Here is a 14,825-nt window from a genome sequence, read left to right as displayed (position 1 = left end):
GCACAGATCTGGAGAAAGGCTTCTTGATCTGTTCAGCTTGAGGAAATTCTGTAAGAACTGTTTCTCTCTAACTTTGCTGAGGATAGTTTCAATACTCAGGTCCAACATTTATTTCACTACAGAGGAATGGACAGTGGCTGTATTAGAAAAAGCATTTGCAGCAGACATCTACAGTGAGGGTGCTCTTGCAGGCACAGATGTCTGAAGGCACCAGCAATGTTTTTGTGGTGAAGTCCTTGTGAGTTAACCCAGAAAAAGAGAACACACACAGTAACATGGAAGAGGGAAGGAGAAAAGCTGCTTGTAGCCTCTGTGGGGCAGGGGGTTGTATGCAAACTAGTGATCTAAGTTCCAGCTAGTTTATGCAGAAAGCAGTCCTAAAAGCTACAAGGGTTCTTCCTGCTGCCAGCTTCACTCCTGTCTCTCTTGTCAAGTCTTTCCTATTGAAAAACACTCAAGGGGGAGGAGGAGGTGTAGAAATGTCTCTCTTGCTGTCTGCAACAACTCCTTTCTGCTGTTACAGTAGCATTTTACAAACCAGATGTGCATTTTGGCCCTTCTTCATGTTCAGGAACATCTACATATGTTAAGGTAATACAGGGTTATGAGATATAATAGGTTCAATATTTTTGTGCCCTTTACCTTCCTATGTTTCTGCAGTTGCCTGGACACTTAGAGTTCTGTTTTTTAAGGCTCAAGTTCTCAAATGATATGAACAAGAGCAAGAAGAGCACAAGAGGGAAAGGGTGATTTTTGTTTAGTTTATTTTCTGAAATGACATTGTTATTCTTCATTCCTCCTGCATACAAATTAGATTCAGACTTCAAATATTACTAACAGCAGCTTTTAAATTCATCGCTTTGCAGTTGTTAAATCCATTTCCTCTTGGTTTATCCCCTTGGCAACAAAAATTAAAAGGCAACCATATGATTAAAAAAAATTTGCAGCTCATCTGAGCCTATCTTTCCATAACACATTTTGAGATTCTGACTGGTTGTAGACTTGATGTTGTCTCAAGCCAGAAAACTGAAGGAAGCTTATGACTGCCTTGAGATCTTCTCCTGTGCACTGCACACTGTATGAATCTTTAAAAGGTTGGAGAAAAAAAATCGATACTTATCCAATGACAGTGGCAACACCAACTAGCTAGAAAATTAACTGTTTTCTGCATACAAAGTTGTGAGTACAGATGGGCAACGATTTTACTGCTGAAAATGAGGGGATTCAGCTTACTACAGTTGTGCGGTTTTATACAGAATATTCATTCTTATTTTTACTGATGATGGAAGTTTCTGGCATTTACTAAGGGCAAATTTTATATCAAAGTCTTTAAGAGTTCCTCACTGCAATACCACTGCAAGAAGGAACCCTTATCAATAAGAAAAGCAGCTGACTTAAACCAAAGTGCATTTTAACAGAAAAAGGGATTTACTGAATCAACTTCCTCCTCTAACACAGCTTTTTTAATGTTGGTGAGAGTATAGTTGAACTAAATTTATGTTTGTTTCCTTTGCTAAAGTGATTTTCACTTAGTACTAAATTCCTATTTAAGAATGGAGTAAAACGGACATTTCAGTTGTCAGATACTTGTATAAATGGGCTTATTCCAGAAATGCCAACCTTTTAAAGTCTTTTAGTCAGTACAAACCTCTTTCCTCCCTGTGTTTTTTGAGTTTTTCTTAGTACTTTCTTGGTGGCATGTAGGAACGGTGAACTCCTTTGCAGCGGCCGAGCATGTAGAGAGGATGACAAGTTGAGCACTAAGTTGAGCATCAATCAAAGCAAATTGTAAGGATTTTTACATCAGTAAACATGTCTGAGACCTTAAAAACTTGGCCAGTTACAGACATGTTCATTCACATCTGGGCCAACAGTCTGTAGCACAAAGCACCCAAAGTTTCCTTCTTTCACCCAGCTCACTGAATAGGAGATATTCTACGGGAAATGTTCCCCCCACTCTTCCTGTTTTTACAGGTGCTGATTTTGCTCAACAAAATAGCACTGGTGCAGGATGACAAGGATAATGGCTAAAAAAGCCTTTTTTGGGGGTAGCCTCTTCATGAGATCAGAGCTATTTTCTTCAGAGATGTCACCTGCCATCCACAAATGACTGGGCTGATGTGAATGAGCAATATGTAGTTTTCAAGTTTCTAGGCAGAGGGATATGTACTTCACATGTTTGGATTTTAGACTCAAAATTTCCATACTGACACCAAAACCAGCACTGTGTTGGTAATTTCTAGTCTGTAATAATCAGATATTCAACTCAAATATGTATTAATGACATTAACTGCAGTTAAAAATACTAGTAATACTAATAGTTTTAGTCCTAAACCAAAGTGCAGCTACATCATAAATAAGGTGAAAGAAGGACACAGATGTACATTTTGGCCTCTTCTCTACACTTAACTTAAAACTGAGAGAGATCATGCAGAACCATGTGGAAAGAGCCCCTTTGGAAAAGCATCTGTGGAAGGTCATGGAGAAGGGTTGTTTGCAAGGTCTCTCTGTACATATGATGACTTGGCAAAAGGATCTGTAAATCTTCACTGCCCTCTCAAACAGACTACAGCTCTGATGCTCGTCCTTGTCTGGGGCTGGGAGATACCATTTTGATGGCCCAATAGGTAGGGAACTGTTTATCCAAAATGGGTAATATCATGACTGTTTCTGGGAACAAAAGGCTTGAGACTGCAAATGCAGAGCTGTAATTTTCCTAAGCTTTTAACTCTGAAAACCACTGAAACAGAATCACCTCTCCAATTTTGCAGCTTGGATCAGAAACAAAGAATTGAAGACGACATGTACTCTTAAAGCTAATCTGCATCATACATCGTATAGGGCAGGATCTCCGACACACTGATTAGCTAAATAGTACATACAGAGGAAAATACAAGCTATTTGGACAGTGATAAACTGCAGAGCCATATGACAAATTGATCTATACATACTGCTCTGCTTTACTTTAGTTTCAGCAATTCATCTTCAAGAGGATTTATTCTGAAAATAAATCATCCTGCCAGAGAAATATTTCCTTTTCTTTCAATAAACATGACCCCCTCCCATCTAATGTACTGTAGTTTACCTGGCTGTAAAACTGGTTAATTACATGACATTTTTTCAGATAAACTTATATCACTGTTCTGATATACCAACACTTAGGTAAGAGGTGCTATCATTTCCAATATGTAACATTAACATGGTCGGCTGCATGCAAATTCCTGAACTTGTCAGTTCAGTTCCTCCCATTCTGAATTTTTTAAAACTCAAGGAAACACAAAATTTATTAATGAGATATTGTCTTGTCTTTTCAAATACTGGAACAACTGTCGCATGGACAAGTACCCCAGATCACATGTTGCTCTGCACTGTATCCTTTGAGGCACTTCCAAGAAAAGCCTTTTAAATTAGATTTTCTGGGAGTGGCATCTGTCAAAAATGCGGCCATCTTCAGCAAAACACAATATTTGAAAAAAGCCTTAATCTGACAAAACCAGACTCTCCTTGGAGGTATTATGTGTCTGAAAAATCTATGATAAGGTTAATATGCTTTGTCATTTATTTGGCTTCAATTCTCTGCTGTGGGCAAGGCCTGTGGTTTTAAACAATCCTGTTTGTGTGTAAATAAATGCCCTTCTAATTTGCCATAATTTCAAGTATCTTGTGTTGTAGTTATAAATAATTAACATACCTTTTATGATTTTTCTACTCTGTTTTACCTTACGGGGCATACTTTCTCTTCTACGCACATGTGTAACCTCCAATAGCAATAATAACAGTTATGAAGTATGTCCCCAGGGGAGACAATTTCCCTAAAAACCTTTAAAATGTAAATCTATGCACCATTCTTGCCAACATGTATGCTCCAGTAAGTGAAACTAATATTCTGTACTTGCCAGCATAATAATCCAAAAATTGAATAAATTCCAAGGCCCAAAGTTAAGAGAAAGTTCCTAATTTTAACTCTGCATAACAACATGCATGGTGTTACCTCCAACTGCATAGTTACTTCTTGCCATCTGACTTTTGAAGTGTAATTTGATTTTGAAGTGATGGAGAAGTGTATTATATTTGACTGTATGCTTCCGCTAGTATAACTTCTGGAAAAAGTAGTACAAAAGTATTATATTCTAAAGAGCTCCATGAAAAAGAAAAAGATGGTGATCCAGCTGTATTTGGACAGATGAAGATAGCATGCATAACCACATACTTAATATATTTAGATTAGCAGCTATAGCAATTAGGATCATAATTACCTTTGATCTCAGTTTGGTTTTCTACAGTTTAATTCCACTTAATGCAATGGATTACTCTTGGTTTACACACTGGGGAATAAAATTTGATCTATAATAATTATTACCATTTTCTAACCAGAAAGATTGTTATTAGTTGTATTTAACCTAAAAAAGCAGAGTAAATGCTCTGCTGAAAAGTGTAATATTGTGTCTATACACACATGAATACACTTGAGTATACATTAACAAAATGATGCTGTAATATTGAAGAATAAGGTTATAAAAGCAGAAATGTATTCAATTTTTAATTAAGGTAGTGATTATGAAAAGGGTTTATTTGTCTCTTTTTATGTGCTATTCTAAGTTAAGAGATGGAATTTTTCAAGCATAAATATAAAATATGTAAATATTTCTGAGTCCTCTTCTCAGAATTCTTCTAGGTCCCTAAAATATGTATTCTACCTGTTCTGCAGTGGGGCATGCAATACCAATGCCCATACCAAAATATAATGCCCAGAGTGATGAAACTAAACAATTACTGCTGTGAATGCATCTTTTTTGTTGGGAAATAAATTGACTTGCACCATAAATGTTGTCAAATGTGTTTCACAGGCCATATCTTTCTCACAGCGCAGTCAATGTTCGTGACTCAGATAAGAGCAGGATCAGACTTCCATTCCATTTACTAGATCCTGTTCTCATTACTATTTAAAAGAACTGCATTCCCAACAGCGGTCTGATGAATGATTTAATGGACACATAGTCTTGTTTTTGGTCCCCCCTGTTACCTTTTTAAAGACTTTTTTTTCTTGAGTTTACTTCTCCTTTATGTTTTCTAATAAACCTAACCAGTCCATCATTAACATTAATTGCTGCTATTTTACCAGCAGTAAGTAAATCAGGAAGGCAGACATCTCATCCAATATTGATATTCCTACCATGAGGATATTATAAATTGGCCAGAGAAATTAAATCTTCCTGGAGGTTAATACTGGAGAACATAGACTGGTGGGTTTTGGTTTTTTTTTTTTTTTTTTTTAGTTTCCCTTCATCTTCTCCTTAGGAGCCCTTTCTGACAGAATATTATATTATGGATTTTGTGGTCATAACAGTCTTTTGAAGAAAGCTTATGTTTTAAAAAACTGCTTGCAGTTTGTATTTAAAATCACGTGGATAAATGTATATAGATATATCAATTACTTTTTTACTTTGTAAACACATTTAGACTTGAATTACAAAGTAAATTCTCTTTCCTCACATTTTAAGGACATTTTAAGGACAGGATCTCTCATTAATAGCCATACTACTTACACTAATGAAGCCGTTAGTGTAAGTAACATCGTGTTAGTGTAAGTGTAAGTAACATTGTGTGTCACTGTACATCACCTAACCCACGCTGGGGAAACAATACTTTGAGACCTTCTTTTTCTGGGAAGGGGCTGGAGAGGTAACATTGTTTCCTCATTGTGGAACCAGTGAATAACTGTCTTTTTGTCCTACTTTATAACACCTCTGGCAAAAAGAAGCAATGAGTAAAAACTAATTGCTGATGTCTGTCTAGTTATCTTTCTGAATCTACTACCAGGTATAGCCTCAAGACCACTAGTGTACTCCAACCCCTAATAGTTTGCTTTGCTACTTGCTAGAACTGTGGCTGCATGACTTTTCATCAGAGTCATCAGCTACTGTACACGACAGCTCTTCATGTTACTGTGATGCAAATTCCCGTTACAGATGTGTTGCATGTTTACCAAGAGCACTCAGGTTATGGGTACAGCTATGTTAGCATAATTATACCCATGCAAATATTTTTAATACAGGTAAGGTATAAGGTAGCATGATGTTTTGACCTTAAGCAGGTATAATCTACTCCGTATATGCTTCACAGGACTTCACAAAATCTAATTGAAAATCTAATTCTACTTGAGAATAGCAGTTAAAATATTGTCTGAGAGGTATATCCCACACAAACAGAAATTGCACTGGGAAGAACGCAGTTGATGTTATACATCAGAAGTGAAGTACCATTGCACCTAATTTTGACCTGTTTTTAGCTCCAAACAATACTAGTCATTATATTTTATTTCACTGGAATGTCATGGTTAAAGTCTGAGCAACAGAAAAAATAACAATAGCTGTCTGATTTTGCACTTATCTAATCTACTGTGGCTTATTTATCGAACAATGATACATGCTAACAAATTATACCTTATATGTAAGATTTTATTTTGGATTCTATAACGGCTCATGTAACACAGAAAGCTGGTGGGACAATTTATAGAGCGTTCGAAGTCCTAGCTGTAGCAAACAGAGTGTCTATATTTGATTTTAAAAAGCAATATGCTCACCAGCAAACACTGGATCAAACAATGTAAACTGTGAATAAGATCTTGAAAATTATTTTTTCTTAGTTGAGAAGTGGAAGAATGATTGTTAAATAGGTGTAACTACATGCATATTCTAACGTACAGCAGAAGGAACGATAGCTAATCATTTGGAGTTCTTCAATCTGCCAACTGTAATAAACAAAGAGAAGTATCTTTTGTAGGGTCAACTTTTTTCAGAAGTTAATCTTCCAAATTAAAAAAAATAAAAATTGATGCAATGTAGAAAGAGCTGCATTTCTTAAAGTTTACATGACAAATGTTCTGCTTGTTAAAGTGTTTTTACCTGGATTGCACTTACTGATCCTCTCTCAAATAAATAGTGCAGTATTCCATTCTATCTCTGAAACAATAAATTCTTTGTGGGACAAAAACCACCCCAAACAACTATCCCTTGAATATGATGATGCTTACAGTTAAAATTCATTTGGAAGAAGAATCAAACCAAATCAGAAGGCAAGCAGATGAAGAGTGAACTGAGTGGCTGCAGAGCCAGGGCCGCTATGCCCAGCGGCACAGCCCGGATTCCTTTCCCTGTGCAGGGTGTTACCGCAGCGGAGCCGCGGGAGCACATCTACACCACTGTTATCTCATGGCAAGGAAATGGGGAGGCCGGGACCCTGATAACGTTCACTAGGTGAAGAAAAGTTAGTAAACATTAAAGTACTTCCACTTTTTGCAGAATTTAGTTTTTTGTGGTCACCGCAAACACTTCTGCATTATGTGCTTTACGATGTATACGTGAAAGGTACACACCATCTTCTTTTAGTTAAGACATTAATCAGCTGTTTCTTAGATGGAAAATCCTCATTAGCTCTATGACCTTATTTACCATTTTGTCTAACTTCATATGTTGTTTGATGTTGTTTTTTCTTAACATTTCCAGCCGAGCCTCATCTTGTCGAACCCGAAGGGGTAAAGCCGGTGGCTGGTGGGGCAGCAAGACGGGACCGGTTCCAGCCGCAGGAGGCACGGCACCGCCTGAGAGGGGCAGGGGTCAGCGTGCCACCGCCTCCATAGCACGGGCGTCCCTCCCGTCAGCCCGGCCAGCCGGGGAGGGAAAACCAGGGCAGCGCAGCTCCCCGGTGTCATCCCCGGCAAGGCGTGCGTGCCGCCGCTCGGCCCCGTCTGCCGCTTCGCCTGCAGCCGCCGGGAGAGAAACTCCGCTGGAATGGCTGCGACGCGCCGCGCCAGGGAGCGAGCGGGCCGGGAAGCCTCAGACGTGCCCCTCCAGCCCCCCCGTACCCCTGCCCCCCGCTGCCGGGATGGGGCCGCAGACCCGCTCTGCGCGGCGGGGTCCACGCTGCGGGCGGCCGCCCGAGCCAGCACCGGAGGGCGCGGCGCCCGGTGACCAGGCGGGGAGGGGGGGGGGGGGCGGGTGCCGGGGCCGGGCCGGGGCGGGGGGGCGGCGGGGCAGGATTAGGTTTCAGGCCGCTGGGGCGTGCCTGAGCGCGCTTCCCCCGCGGCGCGGCTCGGCGCCGTTACTTGGGGGCGGGGAGGGCGAAGGCGGAGAGCGGGGCCGTGCCGAGGGGCCCGCCGGGGTAAGCGGGGTGTTGGGCCGGGCAGCGGGACGAGCCCGCCGGTGCCGTCCTCCGGGGATGCGGGCAGGGCGGGAGGGGCCCGCGGTGTCGCTGGAGTTTTAAGCCGCCTTTTGAAACGTATTTATCTCGCCAAGTTTTATTTATTATTGTTTTGCTAATCTGCCGGGCTGTGCCGGGGCCGGGGGTGGCGGGCGGTTGGAGGAGGACAGAGGCCGTGGAGCCGCGGGGAGCGCTGAGCCTGTTGCTCCCCCCTCGCCCCGGGCCGAGCTGTCCGCGGGCGGCTGCCCCGGGGTCTGGGCCGCGGCTCCGGCCTGCGGCGGGCGGGCGGTCCGCGGGCTCTAGCCGGCCTGGCGGCGGGGGATGTCCGAGCGTAAACAAAAGCCGAGCGGCCCCCGGCTGCTGCCGGGCGCTCTGCTCGTCCCCTCCTCCCTCCCCGCCCTGTTGTAACCCCAGCGGCAGTGCTTCATGCCGGGGGAGGTTCCCTCACCTAGTGCCGCCACAGACCCGCGGGCGGCCGCGGCCCGGGGGGGCTCCCGGGCGCAGGGGCCCTCGCGGACGGCGACGCGGAGACTCGCTCGGAGCCGTGGCCGGCCCAGAGGCCCGAGCGAGACCGGCGGTTCCTCTGCGGCCGGGGTGCGGGGTCCCGGCGGGGCGGCGGCCGCGGGTCCTCGCTCGGGTGCCCGTGCCGGTCCTGCAGCCGCGGAGGCGTTGGCGCTTCTCGCGGGTGCGGACCCCGCTGTGGCTCTCTGGCATCCCCCGGTCTGCATTGGAACGTGACCGTTTGGGCAGCGTGGAAGTGGAGGGGCAAGGCTCAAGCCTCAGTTGTGTGTGCGCTTGGATGTGTATGGTTGTGCAAAGGAAGGGGTCTGCTTTTTGGGGTGGTTTGATTCTCGTGTGGTGTCCCCCCCTTGCTGCTAGTGCCTCCTTACCTTACTGGAAGAAATAATAGGAGTAAAGAAATCAAAAGGAGAACTCTCAGAATGCCGGCCGCTTGAACTCCGTGTATCACATTTAACAGATTTGATTTGCTGAACAATGTTATGTTCTTTTTTTTTTTTTTTTTAACTTTTCCTTCTGCTTTTGATGAACACTGCCTCATCCCCTTTGTATTTTTTCTTCCTACACATGCAGAAGATTTTGTTAGTATAAGTTGTTGACAGAAATGGCTTTGGTGCCAGAAAGGATAGTAGGAGAGTCTCTTGCCGGGAGCAGAGCAGTGATCTACTGTAATCAAGCTGAAGGGTCTGAATTATGCCGTTGCGGAAGTCTATTATGTAATGCCTTGTGGTTTCCATATCAGCACTGCATTTTCCAAGATAAGAGCAACTCGTTGGGAGGGAAGAATCTAAACTGGAAAAGGGGAAAGTGGTAAAATATCTTTTGGAAATGTGGTTTAATGCTCAGGCGGAAATGGAAAGTAATGTATCATTAGAAGAAAAGAATGCAGAATGAGAACATTTTTTGTGACAGAGGACATCACTTTATTTTTTTTCCTTTTAAAAATTGTTATCCATTTTTAGTATACATGGGTTTTTTATCTCTCCTTATTTTGTTGACAAAACCACGCATATAACATTTAGTGATTAGCACTGGTGTTTCTAATGGCTTCCTTTGTGCTTTCAGAAAGCTTTTTCCTCAGGAACTGGATACATTCTCCCCTCTCTGCACAAAAGTGCACAGGCAAAGTTAGATTAGTATCAGCACTAGGGAAAAGAGAACTGCACTACTTACATACTAATGGGTGATCTTCATATTCCATCTGGCTCCGAGTCTGTCAGTTCTTCAGAGAGGAATGCCATACAACTTCTCAGTCGTGCAGATAGCTGTAAATAGTTTGGGTTTAATAGATAACACTTTAGTCAGTGTATTGAGAACCATTATAAAGACCTTTCAAGTCATCTGCTCCGTGTTTCATGTAAGAAAATTTAAAATTCTGTGGAGGTATCCAGTAAATTTTCTAATTAGCTTTATATTTGAGCACCCAGCTGAAGCAGTTTAAGCCAATACAAATGCCATGCTGGCAGTATGGCATCATTGGTAAGGACAGTTTTGATTCGCTGTTGACATTCCAAACAGGTGAATATATAAATACACCATTTTTGCTTAGGCAGTACTGGAGTATTTCTTTTGTAGGCTTTTCAGACCCTGGCATTGCATCTGAGACACCTTGAATGGTAGTCTTGTTACATGCTGAAATGGTTTTCTGTGGTACTCGCCCATTATTGTCACAAGATACAATGAAAAGGTTGTGTTTTCAGTTTGTGAGGAAAATGGCAGCTCTTCAGTGGGACTTCTTATTTATTCACTTATGTATGCTGTTGCCGCCTCTCTGAAGAATCCAGTATACCTTAAGACGTGCAACTGTTGTAGGAACTATGTTTCATCAGGTTTAACTGAGTTTAATGAATATGGTAATAAATTGCCTATGCTGAAAACATAGAGGCAATATTAACCATGCCTGGGTTTCATACATTAATTCAGTATATGTAGTGTTGCATATATTCTGCTTATACTAAAAAGTTGCTTTTCAGTTTCTGAAGATAGTCCTGTATTTCAAAAGTTAGTAGAAAGTGATTCCAAATCTCAATTTAACATATTTACTGAAAGATCTTTTTTTTTTTTTTTTTTTTGTAAAGGGATGATCTGTTAGTTTTCTTAAGGAGACAAACCAAAAAACCCCACCAGAATAATTTTCCCTACTATGTTGTTGGTTTTGCAGTACTCTTTACAATTTCCTTTTGAGTACTCGGTATCACACATGTTTATCAGTAGGTGAATGCGTTAAGTATAGTTTAGGCCTATTTCCCAGTTGCAATTATAACTTGCACGTCAGCTGACATGGATATTAGGCTCATGTAGGGCTCCTTAAAGTGTTGCAGAACATTATTAATTAAACACAGCGAACAGATTGCTTGTTCATCCAAAAGCATTGTAAGTTTCCTTAATACATTAGTGTGATGTGTACAGAGCTTAAAAACAGTTGAATATTCATAATTCTATTTTCATAGTTGCTTTAAAATACATAATGCTGTTCCGCTCTATAACAGTACTTTTCTCTAACATAGAGCCGCTACTATAATCTCTACATCTCTTTGATGCATTCAGCACTGTGCTAACAAGAGGTTAGTAATGTTACTTTTTAAACAAAACTGCTTATAGTCTTAATATAGGCTGTGTGTTAGTTTCTGAACTGCCTCTTTATTTCTGCTTTGAATGTTTCAGAACAATTTTCATTAGCATAGCTTTTAAATGTAGATGTCAGTCTTCTGCTTGCCTGTTACTTTCCAGGTAATCAGTGGAAATCTGCTTTGTTCTTTGTGAAGCAGTGCATGTTAATTTTGCTTGTATTAAATCCTTAATTTGAGTCAGTTCTCTCTTCTGTCATTCAGAAGCCTGCAGTCCAGGGTCTCTTGGCTGATGAAACCAAGTGGTTGATGTTAATTTGGCAAGCTCATGTCCTGTCAGTAGAACGATAGGCTAGCCTTTTTACCCCTTCTTTCTTTGTTTCCACTTTTTGTTTATTCTTTCCCTGTTGGTCCCTGCTCCCCCACATTTAGTTCCACACCCTTTTTGCTCTGTGTGCAGGTATGTGTATCTCTCTTCATTATGGGCAGTGAAGGCTATACCAGTCAGGCTACAGTTGTCAAGTCCTTGTAATACTGCTTGTAATCCTAGAAAGTGCTGTATGCAACAACAAAATTGCCTTTGTGACAGTGGAAGAATACATAGAAAAGCATGAGATCTTTCAATTTACTGTGAATTGTTTCTGCTGCCTTTATATTGACAAGACTCTCCCCAGATACTCTGTGGATCACCTTAGTTTTCTTCCTAGGAATGGTAGCTAGTGTGTGGGAGGTAACTGGGCAAAACTGGATGAAATGGAAGAGCTCCTGGAAATACCAGGCAAAGCAGAAGGTTTAGCGGTAATTAGTGTCTTCCACTTCCTTTGCGGTTTGGTTTCTGTTCCCACGCCGGGCAGTGCTAACACTACATGACTGTTTGAGTGATAGCCAGAAAGTAGGGGAGGGAAATGACATGGAATAAAAATCAAGTATGAAAGGATACCTCTAGCCCAGACAAATCCAGGTCCAGGTGTTAAAATTTAGAAGTTTAGAAATTCTCTTTTTAGCAGCTATAAAATGCATGTTGTGATTACTGTGCTGTGTAATTGAAATGGGTTCAGTTTTAATCTCAAGCAACTCCTAGTCAAAGTTTGGTCCTAGAGATCACTCTGAAGATAGGCATTTCCTCTGCATCCTCAGAGCACTTCAAGTAATGCAGGAGCTACAGGGCAAAGCCTATTACTGTGTTTTCTATCTTTGGCATGGCATGTTTGCAAATCCAGTGCTGTGAGCATTAGTTTCTAGGGAATTATCTGAAATGGCTTTGTGAAATAGTAGATGGAGTATCTGTCAATGGAACAGAGTAAGTTTTCTTGTAGGAACTACATGATCAGCTGTGAAAGAGTAATCATTGGAAGTGGGTCATCTTTCACTTTTCATGCATCTTTTGGCTCTTTAGCTAAGTGGCTTGCATGGTTGCAGTGGAAAGGAGGTGATCAACATAGTTTTCATGTCTATTTTTTAAAATTCTGACACCTGTGGATTTTAGTGTTTTAAGAGCGGGCTCAAAGAAAACAGAGCTGCAGCATGCCAGCTGTTTTCTGGCAACTGATTTTGTAGAAGGGCAGCATAAAGAGTGGAGAAATGTGTATATAACATCTTTGTTAGCATGGGGAGAATCAAATTTCAGATGTGCAAGTTTTAAAGGGATCATCTTTAACTTTTGTGCATGCTTAGTAGAAGATGTCATGCTTCTCACCATGTACCTGCTTAAAATTACTTGTGTTTTCTACTTTCCTGTTATAAAACAGGAGGAAAAAGAGAAAGCGCCTTTTTCTTTTTTTAAAGCCACAACTTTGAGGTACCTGTGCCTTTAAAAACTTGAAAGTGAGTTTAACTTGCTATTCATTTAACAGTATTTCTTCAACTTGCCAATAAAAAAGTCTAACTCAGTCTGTGTTCTTATTGCTGTAAAGAGATTAATGAACTTTAGCAGTGAAATACAAAAATAGTTAAAGCTACTTTGAGCTAAGCCAGTAAGCTCTTTGAGGTGTGAACAATATTTGTATCATGTATAGAAGGGCTGGTTTTGGCTTCAGACTCCTTCAGGCTGCCAGGAGTATGCAAAATGAGAGAATCAGAACTAAACTTCCCATTTGTGCATCTAAAAGTCTGTGATGGCATTATAAAAATATACACTATAGCAAATGATAGACTTCTGCCTTTCAGTAAATAATCATGCATGTCTCCATACTCTTCCCCAGTGCATTATTGTTAAAATACCTAGAAGCAAGCTGGTTTAGAGGCCAGGGGTTGCAGCTGTAGTGGGTGGTGGTGGTGGTTATGGTGTGTCTCTGTGGTGCATGTTGGACAGATGTGTGCTTGCTTCCGCTGTACTTCGGCTATGTGAATGTGCCACTAAGCTGGTGATGACAGATCCCACTTGTTAGCATGGATGTGGCACAGCAGGAGCAGAGTCAGGTAGCTTTTCGCCATTTCAAAGTGCAGGCAGAGCAAATGGGTCATCTCGGACTGTGACATGTAGAAATGCTGGTGTGCCTGAATGCTTTGTTTTTGCAGGCAGAGGAAGTGTCCCGAAGGAGAACATCCTGATGGCAGTTTTGGTCTTGTTCCTTCTTAGTACCACAATTGACAAAAGCATTAAGCTGGTCAGCTGAGGAGGAATTCCCTGCTAATATAAACACAAAATACAGAGAATTAAACTGAGAGTTAAAAATGGATTTGCTGTCACTTTGAGATAGCTCTGGAGCAGTATTCCTACCTCTAAAGCCTGAGGTAAATAGAAAGTATATCATGAGTGGCTTAGCAGAGCTGAGGACTTCTTTTCATTGCAAAATAGACAAGATCATCTCCATCTATAGAGTATGTTCAGGACGTGTGCCTGCTTTTAGAAAGCTTCCATTATAAATCGTCAGAGTTTGTACCTCTGGGATTGCATGAACACAGGGGTGACCTTGTCCATTCTGTCACTTGTAAAACAAGCCTTTCACAGCACACCAAGAATAAGATTTTAGGCAAGTTGAATTATAATATAAAGCAATATCCAGCTACTCCAAAAGATACGGACTTTTTACAGCTGCATCTCTTCTTGAGATTCTCAGGGAACTAAAGCAGAAGAACAGTAACCCTGTATTTTTCCTGAGTAGTTTCCTCAGAAGATGAGAGTTGGACGTAAAATACTGTGTGCTTCTATAGTGCTGTGATAAACAGGATCATGGCACTGAAATGACTGAAACATACTCCATGTCTTTTTTTCGTACGGTTCTCTGGTTGCATCCACAACACAGCCCTGAGTGGCTGTAGATGAAGCCCTGGAATGGTGAAACAGGAAAGAACTGCTTTGGTTGGCATTGCCACTGAGAAAAACAGCTGTGAACATGACATAAATGCCTCTATTTGTAAACAGGGGCTCTGAATAGAAGAAGTGATAGCAGTCTGTTAATCTAGAAGGAGAAGCTAACAGTGATCAAGGTTTGGGGAAGCCAGCTTCCTTCATAATGTTTGAATCTCCTCCAGCCCTTCTCATGGAAAATAGACATTTTTTGTCTTGGTTTTTTAGAGTGACAAGGTGGAAATGCAAGA

General features: G+C 41.4%; 1 protein-coding gene across 20 annotated transcripts in view; it reads left to right on the top strand.

The window, feature by feature from the left end:
* Nucleotides 1-7,893: 7,893 nt before the first annotated feature.
* Nucleotides 7,894-14,825, top strand: part of MPDZ (multiple PDZ domain crumbs cell polarity complex component) — a 97,963-nt gene continuing 91,031 nt past the window's right edge. For 15 of the 20 annotated variants that reach the window (XM_074855137.1, XM_074855135.1, XM_074855134.1 and 12 more), the window contains exon 1: nt 8,216-8,277. The gene's annotated coding sequence lies outside the window, so the exon portion shown is untranslated. Of the gene's footprint in view, nt 7,967-8,119; nt 8,161-8,215; nt 8,278-8,695; nt 8,794-10,832; nt 11,283-11,725; nt 11,746-14,825 lie in introns of those variants that run through there. The other 5 variants (XM_074855124.1, XM_074855123.1, XM_074855126.1 and 2 more) reach the window with 5 other exon arrangements.

Source organism: Strix uralensis, chromosome Z (assembly GCF_047716275.1).
Source record: "Strix uralensis isolate ZFMK-TIS-50842 chromosome Z, bStrUra1, whole genome shotgun sequence".
Taxonomy (NCBI): Eukaryota; Metazoa; Chordata; class Aves; order Strigiformes; family Strigidae; genus Strix; species Strix uralensis.
The sequence above is the reverse complement of the archived record's forward strand: the minus strand, read 5'-3'. Positions and strand labels throughout refer to the sequence as shown.